Raw genomic sequence first — 15,377 nt, 5'->3', positions numbered from 1 at the left:
AAAATGGAGAAATGAGGAAACGCAGGCAAAGCACGAAACTAGACCCAAAAAAAAAAAAAAAAAAAAAAAAAAGAGCCTCGCGCACAACAGCAAGGCACCCCCCCCCCCACTACAGGCACCGGACGGGACACACACCAAGAGGGGGATTCAACAAGCCCATGGAACACAAAAAAAAGAACACAAAACCACCCCACAGACCCTACAAGCAAGGGACGGGACACACACAAACAGGGGGATTCAACAAGACACAGGAACACAAAAAGAAAGAAGACGCTCGCGCGACAACAATCCTCAACACCCCCCCCCCACACACACACACACACATCCATAAGAAGTGACACCCAAAGCCACATATTCTAAAGTGAACATCAACACCTTCACACTAGGCAGCATAGGTGTCAGCATAGGTGGATCTCCTTACAATAAAGCATTATTAACCGTTCAACTGCAGAAAAGGAAACATATTAACAGTGACTGCGATCCTCCTTATTACTTATCCATATTTCGCATGCTGAGAAAGAAACAAGTCATGAATACACGGTCACGGGTACAAAACGAAAAGGAAAGGATAACAGGAACAAACACACGAACACGAAAGAAACAACAAAATAGACGGCTATGCAGCATTGGTGGATCTCATTACAATAAGGCACTATTAACCGTTCAACCGCAGAAAAGGCTCCATATTAACAGTGAGTGCAATACTCCTTATTACTTATCCATATTTCTAAAAGAAAAAATGACTCGACTCCAAAAACGCAAAGCTCAACTAAAGCTTCTAACTAACGATGTACCTAAAAGTAAAAACTTTATGAACTGCATTAGATCCTACAATAGTTCATTTAATATGCACAAATCTACATCCTAGATCCACATGACGCAAACTATCAATCAAAGTGCTGCATCGCAACAGGCACGGATTCAAAACGAAACACCTCCCGTCTCAGACATACGTTAATGGCAGCGAAGGCTACAACGGGCTTCTCACACAGCACAGGCAAATCGATTACAGCTCCAAAACAACACGTCCCAAATACTACACATGCAACAACGCACCTCTCAAACGGCACAAGCAAAACATACACCAGGAAAATTCATTAGGATTAATGAATGTGATTTGCAATCATTGTCATTCAGTTCACTTCCCTGAAGAAACAACTGGCAATACAAGTAATACATTTACACGTTGTTGTCAAAAGGGTCAAATTAGACTGCCTTCTTTACATTCATATACTGAATATCTACAGAAGCTTATAACTGATGATGTACCTGAAAGTGAAATCTTTATCAACTACATTAGATCCTACAAATCGGAATCCACTATGAACATTAACGGTGGCACTGCATGTGACATCCGTCTTGAAAAAATGTTGTTTATTGATGAATGTTCAATGGCATGAACAAACGTTTATGAATAATAATATTCGATTTGGAGGAAAGGTACTTTTATGAGGAGGAGATTTTAGACAGTGCTTAGCTATTCTTCCAGATGCCATGCACTCAGCTATTGTTCAGTGCACCTTAAAATACGCAGACAATTGGCATTGCTTTCAAAAGATACAGTTAGTAAAAAAGATACGATGTCCAGAACCAGATCATAACAATTGCTTATTACAACTGAGAGATGGTACACTCACCAATACAGATGGACTTCAGCCACATATTATTACAATTCCTCAAGCCTTTATCTGCGACGACTTAGTTACAGAGAGATTTGGAACAGCAATCTCATTAGACCAAATGCCCCTTTTAACACAACGCACTATATTATGTCCAAAAAATATTAATGTGGAAAACATAAATACCCAAGTCATTCCATTACTTCCTGGAAAGACACAACTCTTTCTAAGCTCTGACAAACTTGACTCTGATCACAACAATAACCATCTTAAATGACCTTACAAGTTCTGAGCTGGAATTACCTTTTACACTTAAACGGCGTGTACAAAGAAATTTTCAAATAAACCTTTACACTGTGCCACACACTTTATTGTTTGCTTTCTATTTGCATCATCTACACCGTCACACTATTCTATATCTCATTCATACATCACGCTCTTTGTCATTCCCAACACCAGGGGTTGGCGAGCGAAGCGAGCAGGGGGCGGAGCCCCCTAGTGTGGATCTAAAAGAAAATGGGAAACCACACTGGAACAAAAGCAATGCTTTGACACTGGGTGTCGCCAGTTTGCAAAACCAAGCAGAGAACTTGTGTAGGCCAGCGTGAAAATGTGTTTGGCTTTACACCAAGTTGAGGTTTAATACATCATGATTTGAGCATGGAAACGGGAGTACGCAACATATTTGTGAGTACGCACCATTTATACATGAGGCCCCTGCTCTTTGAAGTTTTCAAAAATAGTTTAATCGATAGCATATAATCTGAAAGGACCGCCAACATTGTAATTTCTTCTGATAAATCTTTAATTTTCTCTCCGAAATGCATGCTAACTTCAGCAGGATCCATTTCATCAGCAGCTGTAAGCATTTTTCTTATTAATTCTTGTGCTGTCTCATTTACCTCCATCTCCCGCACTGACGTATTGAATTAGGTATGAGCAATCTACAAAAGACGATTCACCAATCAAAATACAATATGTGCTAGTGCCCACCCTCTCAACTTTGAAGAGGGAAAGTGACAATTTTATTCCAAGCCATATTTCATGATACATTTGAAGGAATATTTCTTACAAAATGAAAAAATAAATAAGCCACGAAAAATGTATTTTGTGACATTTATTTATTTTTGCTTACATTTCATGACACATTTATTTATTTAAGCTCATATGTCATGCAATTTTTATTTATTAACACATTAATTAATTAAGTAATTTAATTTTATCTGAAATATTCCTCCATAGTATCCAAGGATTATTGTGAGTAAATAAAAAGACTGGAAGATAAAATGACGAGACAAAATTCATAGTGCACGCTAGAAGAACTGGAAGACCCTATGAATGAATGAATAAATCAGACTTCAGTTTTTGATTTTTTGCATATTTGCAGACCTTTCTGAAAACATGCTTTCACTTTGTCATTATGGGTTATTGAGTGTAGATTGATGGACAAAAGCTGCAAATATATCCACTTAAAGTTAAATGCACACCACAATTAAGACCGTATAAAGTGAAGGGGTCTGAATACTCTCTCAATCCACTGTATTTCAGTATATTCAATTAGGTACAGTATGGATCCAGATCACACCAGCTAGCTTGACAAACTACAGGAAAAATGCAAATATTTGAATGACAGATATTAAAATATTATTTGTAGTAACACAAATATAATGCCTTAGCCAGTATGTAAGATTTCATAAACAAATTCCCACATGCCATATGTCGTCAGATTGATGACTTGAAAAGTAATTAGAACATCGCCTAAACAGCCTTGAGATAAATTTGTCAACTTAATTCTGCAAATGTGTCAATGCATATTTTCTGAATATATTACAAGTAAGCATTTAGATATTGGTTTCTAGAAAGATGTGCATTTTGTTGAAATGCTGTTACCATTAATTTATGTGAAGCAACTGCATGTTATAAAGAACTCATAAAAATGTTTATGTTAAAAAGGAAATTTTAGATGACCATCAGGTGTGTTCCTATTACGCAGAAATGTGACATTTTTTTAATGGTTGTGTGGGATTTGTATAATTCCAAGAACTATACACACAGACCATCAGTCCATTATTTAAACAGCTTTATCAGTTTTTGCTTCCTTTAAAATGCTCTGCAGAACCAATGCTGCCTGTCCTGCTCCCTCTGCAGAATATTTGACATGCCAAAAAGACAACTAGTGATTGATCTGTTTCATTTTATCTCCATTTAATTTTCTCCTTTCTTTTGTCTTTTCCTTCCTTTAGCACTAGCTCACCTTTGCTTTTATCTTTCCTAACTCCTATTAATTACCACATCATCATTTAAACAGTAATTACCTAATTAAGCAACAGAGTGCTCTCATTCACATGCACATCTCACACCAGCACAAGTTAAGCTGCCAGGCTATGCTTAAAATCCATTAAAAACACCCCTCGAACACCGAATGGACTCCTCTGACCACACTCAACCTCTTACTGTGACCTACAGTGAGGTGAACTTGCTTCAGTGTGCACGCCCACAGGTTTTTCACTGTTTTGCCATCAAGAGTAACTGTCGAACAAGTGAAAGAAAAAATATTAAAAACATTCCAGTTGAAGTAATCACCATCGAAGTAAAGCTGAAACAGTAAACTTCATAGTTGAAGTTGCACTGAATGTTTCTCAGTTCTAAGACAGATGAGTTTACAAATTCACAGACGCTTTTCAATAGGAGATTTTGAAATCTCAAATCGGTGTACAATGTGCTCCATTCAGGATATCCAAATGAAAGCTGAAATGTCCTGACAAGTTTTTTTGAAGAAAAAGTTTGTAAAGTTTCAAGAAAATCAGTTTACTGGGAGCTTCATGCGGAGAGACAGACAAATCGACATGGCAATCGCAATAGACGGTTCCCAGTGCAATTTGCCAGCACCCCGGACCCGAGAATATTTGGCAAAGTACATTCGTTGAAAGCCACAACCGGCTAAAGTTGGTTTTCCAGTGCAATTTGGAAGCACGCTGGAGCCAAGATTATTTGGCGACATAAATTCGGCGACGTACATTCATTGAACTCCGCAACCAGCTAAAGTTGTGCAATTTGCCAGCACGCAGGGGCCGAGTATGTTTGGTGACATACGAGGGCAAGCGCAAAAGTAAGGTCTCCAAAGCGGTGGGGACATAGAGAAACTGTTCGTACAGCTGTTGGCGACACTGTTGTGACTGGTGCTTCCTCCACTCCCAAACAAGCATGTGCGGCTTCGCTGGAATGCTCAATCTTGGCTTGGCAGCCCTTGAAAATGGAGCTCCCGTTGAACGCTACCGCCAAGTGCGATGTTCGCGCAGGAGACCGTCAATTTCCGACGAGACAGTCGCAAAGGTTGAGGAAAACATGCGTAAAGATCGGCAGTTGGAACTTCATCACCCACCCACCCTATAGTCCGGACTTGGCACCCAGTGACTACCACCTGTTCCCTAAGTTGAAAGAACATTTGTCCGGAAGGCGATTCTGCTCCGATGAAGAGGTGAAAGATGAGGTTCAACGCTTCCCGAAGGACATGGCGGCGAGCTGGTATGACATGGGCATTCTAAAACTACCACAGCGTCTACAAAAATGCATCGACCGAAATGGCGATTACTGTATGTAGAAAAATAAATAAGTCTTTAACCTTTAAAATGATGTAAACATTATAGAAAATAAACGGTTGTTTGTATTTCTAAAAAAATAGGAGACCTTACTTTTGGGATTGCCCTCGTACATTCATTGAACGCCGTAACTGGCTATTGTCGCTTCACAGAGCAATTTGCCAGCACGCCGGAGCTGATCAGTCAGTGCCGTACATTTGTTGAGCAGCCAGCTCATGACCACTGCCGGCCACAGCAGAACTGCAGCACCACTGGCCCTGGGATTCAGACGTTGCACTAGACTAGCCTGCAAGCATCAGGGCTTACCTCTGTGTACTTGTGTGCAGCCAGTTCAAGCGCAGTTGCCTCCGTGATTTACTGAATCTCATCAATTGCGTCAGTTGCACCTTGTACATATTGTTGCAGTAGTTTTTTTAATAGTTTTTTCAGTTCATTGGTAGTGTGTAAAATGATCAGTGTTGCAGTAATTGTGATGCTCTTTGCATGAAAAAACTATGTGTTCTGTTAAAATTTTATTATTAACCCCCAAGTATGTGGCAGTTTAAGGGTTAAACCTTTGTTTTTTTAATTGAAAGTGTAAGAGTCAACCAGAGATTGCTTTGTTTCATTTTTCCTCCATTTCATTTTCTTCCTTTCACCTTTTCCTTCCTTTAGCACTGACCCACCCTTGCTTTTATCTGTCCTAACTCCCAGCTACTGTCCGATAATTACCATGCCATCATTTGAATGGTAATCACTTAATTAATCAAATGCATGCTGTCATGTGCGCATCTTGCACTGGCACAAGTTAAGCTGCCAGGTTGTGATTAAAATCCATTACCCCTGCACCTATTCAGGGTGAAGCACATATGTTAGCTGGATTCATAAATGGATGCATTATTTTGCAGTTTTCCTCATCTCCATTTTTCAAACATTTTGAGGCATTAATATTTTAATATTTCAAAGTCTTAGCCACATTATGGTGTTGTATCGGACGGAAAGCCTCTCCTTTGAGTTTGGGTCTAGTAGTCTGGCATTGAGGTGTATGTAGTCGGCCTAGACCAGAATTGTTTTTTATGTAAGCCTGCTCATCTATTCATGCTTTGAGGTGGAAGGATTTTAATACAGGTATGGTATAAATAATGGAGATAATCATATTCATTTCAAAAATCTAATTCCTTATTAGCTTTTGAGGACCAGAAACATTTTTTGTGTAGTGTATTTTTTGGAATAGACATACCTGCTTCACAAATGAATGTAATTACCTTTAGTACACTTCAATTTCTCCCAGTAAGTCGGCTCAGTTTTATCTACCCTTCATCACTCTCTTGCAGTGGCTAAGCAATGTGCTGTACTCCCTCAAACTGGAAAAAAATGGGAATTAATGAAATTCAAACAAGCATTTATGTAAAATATGCAGGCAATTCTTGGATTTATTTTCTTAGCTTATGGCCATCTTTAACCTTAGACCTGTATCATCTGCTAATTGTTTCTGTATATGATATTTACTGTAGGAAATTAGAAGAGGAATAAAAGAGAATTTCACAAAGGGGAATATTATTGTGTGATACTGTGAAGTAATGTATTGGTATATTGCTATATTTTCCTAAAAGTTTGAATCAAAAATAAAAAAGGCTGTGCTTCACATAGAGGCATCACTACTCTGAAAATTGTAGACAATTATGGACAAAGGTATTTCAGAAACAGTTGAGCCACTAGAAATTGTGGTTTACCGAAGATCATTTAAAGCTTGTACTGTATATAAGACAGAAACAGATTTGTTGCTTTCAAGATCATCTTGCCATATTCTGAGACAGCTCCTTGTTGGTCTCTGTGTCAAGAGTATGGGTGCTCTGATAAAAGATGTCATAGGGGCCATTATTTAAATTACATACTTGATGGAGTTTTATACAAGGATAGCGTCAAGAATTATTCATGCTTTTGTTGTTATTTTGTTTGGGTTGGCTTTTCCCATGCACAGTCGACTGGACTGCTCCGAGCCAGCTGTCCTGCCTTCTTCCACCACGCTTTCATGGTATCTTCTTAGGAAGAACACCTCCATTTTTCCTTACTCCTCCATAGTTATCAGCGGGGGGGTCAATCTACTTCTGGGACATCAATCACTCGATATTCTGCAGAGCTAACAACCACTCTGCTTCCTCCTTCGTCGCACTGACTCAGGCCACCAATATTGCCCTCTCATTCAATGTTCTCTTTTCATTCTTCCCCTGTTTTTTGCCCCAAGTCTTTTTATTTGCAGATAGGGGTGCAACTGTGCTGATGACAGACTCCAGATCGCTATTGAGGCAATTGCCTGAACCACAAGTTTCTACATGTGAATACACAATCGGCAGATCACTGTAAATATCCCCCGGAACCCTCCGAAGCCTGAGCATCTTTATTAAATTATTTATTTAAAATTGCACATCGCCACTAATCCCGCTATACCACATGCTGGTTTTCTGATAAAATGGAATTTTCAGGACAGTATTTTCTTTCAAAATAAAAGGAAAATATTCAAAGAAAAACCTTGAACTAAGACAAAGAAAGCACAAAGTAATATCTAGAATCTGGAAAAAAGAAGGCCCCAAACAAGTAAGAAAATGAATGAGTGGCAGTCAGCTGTGTTCATAGACTTGGATAGCTTCACATCATCAAAGAATTTGTTATCACAAATGTATTTATTACATATTTTTGTAATTGAGAGTCACGTTCAAATATAACAGCATTAATAAAATGTAATTACATGTACAGTACTAGTGTACGTAAAGTATGTTTTTAATAAGAGTTTTACAATATTATGTGGTTGAAATTGTTTTCACAGACGGCAGATACCAGATTCCTATGCTAGTTATTCATTGTTAGTTGGTGGATCTGAGGAGGATCTGAGATTAATTTGTAGTTCAAATTTCTTAAACATAGCATTTTTCAACAGATCTGTGCTCAACTCTCAAGCTAAAATTGTTGTCTGTATCCGACTATAATAGATGGCAGATCACTGTGGTGATTTGCTGACAAATTAGTGTCAGAGAAATCTTCCATCCATCCATTTTCCAACCCGCTGAATCCGAACACAGGGTCACGGGGGTCTGCTGGAGCCAATCCCAGCCAACACAGGGCACAAGGCAGGGAACCAATCCTGGGCAGGGTGCCAACCCACCACAGGACACACACAAACACACCCACACACCAAGCACACACTAGGGCCAATTTAGAATCGCCAATCCACCTAACCTGCATGTCTTTGGACTGTGGGAGGAAACCGGAGAAAACCCACGCAGACACGGGGAGAACATGCAAACTCCACGCAGGGAGGACCCGGGAAGCGAACTCAGGTCCCCAGATCTCCCAACTGCGAGGCAGCAGCGCTACCCACTGCGCCACCGTGCCGCCCTCAGAGAAATCTTGAGTTATTATAATCTTTAGATAATGCAGGTTGTTTTAACTGTAATGGAAGTATATGTGTAATCACTGTAGCATAAAATGTCACCCTTCATCTTTTATTCATTTCTACATATGTTGAGCTGCTTGTATTTTCTACTTTTATGGACATGAACATCATGCCACTTACCTGCTTCGATTTCAAGAAGCAGGAGAAGAGAACTACTGAGATTAAAGCTTGTGCAAGAAAGCATGTGGCCGCAGAAACAAGTGCAAGATGGGTGGAAGGCAGATGATTGTTCGTATATAATGAGACCTTTCTGCTGCATTCTGGTACAGTCTTCTTCTTCTTCTTCTTTCAGCTGCTCCTGTTAGGGGTTGCCACAGCAGATCATCTTTGTTGTTCGCATATTGATTTGGCAAAATTTTACATCAGATGCCCTTCCTGACGTAGCCCTTCCCATTTATCCGGGCTTGGGACCGGCACGAAGAAACACACTGGTTTGTGCATCCCCTGTGGCTGGTACAGTATACAGTACTAAACAGTATAGTTACTACAATATTGAATAAATAAAGAATAGCGAATTGAATTAATTCATAAACACCTAACATTGCACCTATGGTACTAATATGGTAATACTTGGTCATCCAGTCCCTGCCTATATCCAGCTCCACCCCTTGCCGTGTCCTGCAGCGAGGTTTACTTGCTTCAGTGCACAAGACAGCAGGTTTTTCACTGTTTGGCCATCAAGTATGACTGTCAAACAAATAAAAGAAAAAAAATATTAAAAATAAACAAGTTGAAGTAAAGAGTAGGAGAAGTGAGCTGCTAAGATTAAAGTTTGCGCAAGATGTATGCAGACACAGAAACAACCACAAAATTGAGTGGAGGCAGAATCCAGACAGTTAGGATATGACAAGACCTTATTGCATTCTGGTACAGTAAGGGTACTTACCGTGTATGCTGATGAAGAATTAAACAGTGTAAACAGTAAATAAAGAACATTGTTATTAGCTAATTGAACACATTCATACACACTTAACGTTGTACCTTTTTAATATGGGAATACTTCACCCCTTGCTGTGTCCTGCAGCGAGGTGTGCATCAGTGCACATGACTGCAAGTTTTTCACTGTTCTGCCATCAAAAGTGGATGTCAACCAAGTAAAAGAACACATATTTATGGCATACAAGATGAACTAATCACCCTTGAGGTAAAATTGAAACTGTAAACTCAACTCTCACAGAATTCGTCTCTGTTCAAAGACGCACGAATTTACAAACTCACAAAATGCTTTTCAATGGGAGATTTTGAAATTTCGTATAGGTGTGCAGCACAAACATAGTTGAAGGAAAATTGAGTTGTCCTGACAAGCCTACTTGAAGTATACGTTTATCAAATTTCAAGAAAATCAGGCAGGCAGTGCGGTGTAGACTTTGTGTGACCCTGAGCACGTCAGTTGACCTGCCTGAGCTCCAATTGGAACAACAAAAGAAATGTAGAAATGTAACCAATTGTATCATAAATGTTGTAAGTCACCTTTGTGAATTTCCCATTGGGATTAATAAAGTATCTATCTATCTATCTATCTATCTATCTATCTATCTATCTATCTATCTATCTATCTATCTATCTATCTATCTATCTAGATAAAGATGTCAGCCAAATAAGTACATGTAAATGTAAATCAGCTCACTGGGAGCTGAGTTGTTTCATGCAGACAGACATACGGACAAGTATATTGCAATAGGTGCTTTTTGCTTTAAATCTTTTGTTTTTTAATCAAAAGTGTAAGATGATGGATACTAATAAGGCACTAGTCAACCGAAAACAATGGTAATGGTTGTTCATGAAAAGAAAAAACAATGGCTCCTAGTATATTGGCTTTGATCTTGGTGTGTATCTAATTTTTTTATTGTTTCTCCTCTTGCTTTTTTTTTAAATTTTCTCCAACTTTCAACCTAGTTTTGCTTTTCTGGTATATGAGTTTGTTTAGAGGACAGGCCATCTAATGTTTGACTCTCAAATATAATTATTGTTGCATTGACTACAAAGACATTTTGTAGGTTATTTTGTGGTCAGCTAGATCATGACACTTACAAAATGATGATTGGAAAAACTATAGAACGTCTTCCTGGAAATTACTGCTGGTATATCAACAAACTGTGTCCTATTGAAAATTATGGAGGTGAGCTCTCTATCAGCACTTACAACTTGCTTTGCAAGCTTAATTAAATTATCCAGTTTATCAAACCTCATGGTGACCTTCACATTCCACAGTAGCTTAAAAAAGGCTGTCCTGCCACGCGAGAATCCATTTGTATGACTCAATATCATGTCACTGTCAGCTGAAGGTAACAATAATGACTTCTAGTACTTGAACGTTCTGTCACCATTCTCTGGAAAATGCCTCCAGTCAAGCAGTTAACACAGCGCAAGTGTGTGGAGTAATAGCTAATGAACTAGGCAGTGCAGAATGCTAGTAGAATTATTTTAAATGCAGGTTCATATTAGTGAGGAAAGAGGCTGGAGGACACAAGAAACCAATTGGATGAGAAAACGTCAAACCTCTTATCAAGCAAAAACAGAAGTCAAAGGAGCAGGTATGAATAGCAAGTTTGGAAAAAAAGGTTAGAACATGAGTCAAGGCAGAACTAAAGGACGATGCAAATAAGGTAATGAAAATGTTCAATATCAAGAGGAAAAACACAGTAAAGTTCAAGAAACAAACTATTTGCATTTAAAGTTTTGATTAGAAAAAAATATTTTTATCTACAAGAAATATTTAAAGTTTTAGCATCGGCTCAAACAGCAGTTAAATCATTTCTGTTTCTGGGGTAAGTGAAAGGCATGGTCAGAAGGATGAGTGGACTAAAAACAAGATGGAACAGAAATGCAAGATTTTTTTTTTTGCTATATTTTGTTAATTCCCAAGAGGAAATTGTCTGTTTGTGTGAACTTTAAGGGTCAGAGTGCATGGTCAGCCATTATACAGTGCCTCTGGAGTGAGTAATTTTCCTGTTCAGAGCCTTGCTAAAGATACCAGTGCAGGTCCTTAGCCACCGAGCCAAACAATTTAATACTTCTGACCATCATCAAATAAAGAGAGTTAGATGAAGAGACTTGAAAATATTTTTTTATCATGGGCATATTGAATTGTACATTGTTTAGGTGTTCTAGTATTCACTCATTTTCAACTGACTTGCTGCAGCATGACAGTCAACAGTGTAGTATGTATAAACGTAATGTTGTATTTGTTAAGCCAGCGTCACCTGCCTAGTAACACTGGTCTACAAAAAATATTTTTTTTTTGTTTATGGGAATTTCAGAGCAGCTCTTTATTAAGTTTTTTACACTGATTTCATGTATGAAATCGGAATGAAGCTAGCACGTCAGGTTTTTGAAGTACGCATTATTGATGTTTTGACAGTTTTGAATATCAATATAATATATCAGCACGATATCTGGAGTTTGGACTCTGTCCCACCAAAATTGCTTTGATGTGTTTATTCTGAAAATAAACCAGAAGACGATACCAGAGACAAGTTAAAATATATTTATGTCAATTTACCTCCATATAAAAGTGAAGTCAGCGTGCCCAAAAATGTTGGAGGCACTCGCTTTTGCGCTTGTACTGCACATCTGTCTCTCTTTGGAGGAACCAACAGTAGTCACCCTTCATGCTCGGAGTAAATTTTCCCCGATATCAGTTTTCCATCACCTTTATATCTTGATGAAATCTTTCCCTATGCTCATCTCTGACATCGCTTAAATTTGGTGGAAAAAAGTCGAGATGCGAATGTAAAAAATGCGTCTTCAGTGACATTCTGGCTCCTGCAAGCTAATATACTTTCAGCATATTCTCCACAAGCTCAATATAATTCTGTGCTCTGTGACTGTCAAGAAAATTCTGGACAACCTGCAGGAATGAGGGTGCTGATTCAGTTGGCTTCAGTTTCTTTTTGAACTCATCGTCAAGCATTAGTTTACGAATTTCAGGGCCAGCAAAGACACCTTCCTTCATTTTGGCTTCACTTTTCTTGAGACCAAACTTATTTCTTAAATTCTGAAATACATCGCCTTTACTGTCCAGTCACCCTAGTTGTCCAAGACCTGGAACATAATAACTAAAAAATGGGACGTGCTGGATGAAAACGTTCTTCAGATTTGGAGTCAGCAAGTGAAATTTGTTAAAGTACAGGTGAAAGAATCCCAGTAGCAAAATGCTTGTTGACCAGTGTAATCTTTAAGAGTGCCACATTCACTCTACCATTTTTCTGAGGCCACTTACTCCATTAGAGAGTCACAGGGAGTCAGAGACTATCCTACTAGAACTGGAAGCAAGTCAAGAACTACAGTACAGTGCCCACTCATACTCACTTTAAATGAATTACAAATGCAAAACACAAAATAATTGCCCCCATAAGTATTCACATCTTTAATGTAACACCTTTAATGTACACAATTGGTGTTAGAAGTCACAGAATTATTTCAATGGAGATGATCTGTCTGGGGTTTTAATTGATTGTAGTTTAAATGCAACTGTATGTGGAAAGGCTAACTTGTGGTGAGTCAGCATGGTTGCCTAACCTACTCAATGATGAGAAAAAGAACAGACCAAGCAACTCTTTGAAAAGGTGATTGAAAAACCACAAGTTGAGGAACGGAGACAAAGAAATATCAAATATCCCTTATGGTTATGTTAAGGCAATCAAAACGTAACTGAAAGAGTATGGCACAGTTGGAAAACTGCCTAAAGCTGGCCATACATAAAAACTGAGTTATTGTGCAAGAAGAATAGTGAAGGAGGTCAACAACAGCCCTATGAGAACTCTGAAGGGGTTACAAGTGACAGTGGCTGAGATTACAGAGAGCTGGCTGGGTAATTCACGCACATGACAAAAAACGTTTTCCAGAAGGTACATGGTAGACAGCTGGAAGAAGACCTATAGTGTGATGAGCTCAGACTTGAGCTTTTGGACTATAAGACTCAACACCATGTTTGAACACTGCACATTTAAAAAAAAAACACTGTGAAGCATGATGATGGCAGCATCATGTTGAAGGGACACTTCTCTGCAGCAGCCCCTACAAGACTTGTCAGGGTAAAATTAATGCCTCAAAATAATAGAGAAATCCTGCAGGAAAACCTGATGCAGTCTGCAAGAAATGTGCACCTTGTTGTCGGCAAGACAATGACAGCAAGCATAAAGCCAAAGCTACACAGGTATGGCTTCAAAACAGTCAGAGCCCAGATCTCGATGCCAATTGAGAATTTGTGGCTGGACTTGAAAAAGGCTGTTCACTCGTGATCAACATGCAACCTGACGGAGCTTGAGCAGAGAAGAAAAATGGGGAAGATGGCTGTGTCCAGATCTGCAAAGCTGATAGTCAGCACTGTCTCAAAGGTACAGTCATATGAAAAAGTTTGGGAACCCCTCTCGGCCTGCATAATAAGTTTCTCTACTTTCAATAAAAAAGATAACAGTGGTATGTCTTTCATTTCCTAGGAAAATCTGAGTACTGGGGTGTTTTCCGAACAAAGATTTTTAGTGAAGCAGTATTTAGTTGTATGAAATGAAATCAAATGTGAAAAACTGGCTGTGCAAATATTTGGGTCCCCTTGTGATTTTGCTGATTTGAATGCCTGTCACTGCTCAATGCTGATTACTTGCAACACCAAAACAGTTGGATTAGCTCGTTAAGCCTTGAACTTCACTGACAGGTGTGTCCAATCGTGAGATATAAAGGTATTTAAGGTGGTCAATTGCAAGTTGTGCTTCCCTTTGACTCTCCTCTGAAGAGTGACAGCATGGGATCCTCAAAGCAACTCTCAAAAGATCTGAAAACAAAGATTGTTCAGTCTCATGGTTTAGGGGAAGGCTATAAAAAGCTGTCTCAGAGGTTTAAACTGTTAGTTTCAACTGTAAGGAATGTAATCAGGAAACGGAAGGCCACAGGCACAGTTGCATAAGTTCCATAAGCAGGTCTGGCAGGCCAAGAAAAATACAGGAGCAGCATATGCGCAGGATTGTGAGAATGGTTACAGACAACCCACAGATCACCTCCAAAGACCTGCAAGAACATCTTGCTGCAGATGGTGTATCTGTACATCGTTCTACAATTCAGCGCAATTTGCACAAAGAACATCTGTACGGTAGGGTGATGAGAAAGAAGCCCTTTCTGCACTCATACCACAAACAGAGTCGCTTGTTGTATGCAAATGCTCATTCAGAAAAGCCAGATTCATTTTGGAACAAAGTGCTTTGGACTGATGAGAGAAAATTGATTTATTTGGTCATATCAAAAAGCGCTTTGCATGGTGGAAGAAGAACACAGCATTCCAAGATAAACACCTGCTACCTACTGTCAAATTGGTGGAGGATCCATCATGCTGTGGGGCTGTGTGACTAGTTCAGGGACTGTGGCCCTTGTTAAAGTCGAGGGTCTGATGAATTCATCCCAATATTAACAAATTCTTCAGGATGATGTTCAAGCATCAGTCACAAAGTTAAAGTTACACAGGGGTTGGATATTCCAACAAGACAATGACCCAAAACACAGTTTGAAATCTACAAAGGCATTCATGGAGAGGGAGAAGTACAATGTTCAGGAATGGCCGTTACAGTCCCCTGACTTCAATATCAAAATCTATGGGATGATTTGAAGCAGGCTGTCCATGCTCGGCAGCTATCAAATTTAACTGAACTGGAGAGATTTTGTATGGAAGAATGGTCAAAAATACCTCCACCCAGAATCCAGACACTCATCAAAGGCTATAGGAGGTGTCTAAAGGCT

Source organism: Erpetoichthys calabaricus, chromosome 9 (assembly GCF_900747795.2).
Source record: "Erpetoichthys calabaricus chromosome 9, fErpCal1.3, whole genome shotgun sequence".
Classification (NCBI taxonomy): domain Eukaryota; kingdom Metazoa; phylum Chordata; class Cladistia; order Polypteriformes; family Polypteridae; genus Erpetoichthys; species Erpetoichthys calabaricus.
The sequence above is the reverse complement of the archived record's forward strand: the minus strand, read 5'-3'. Positions refer to the sequence as shown.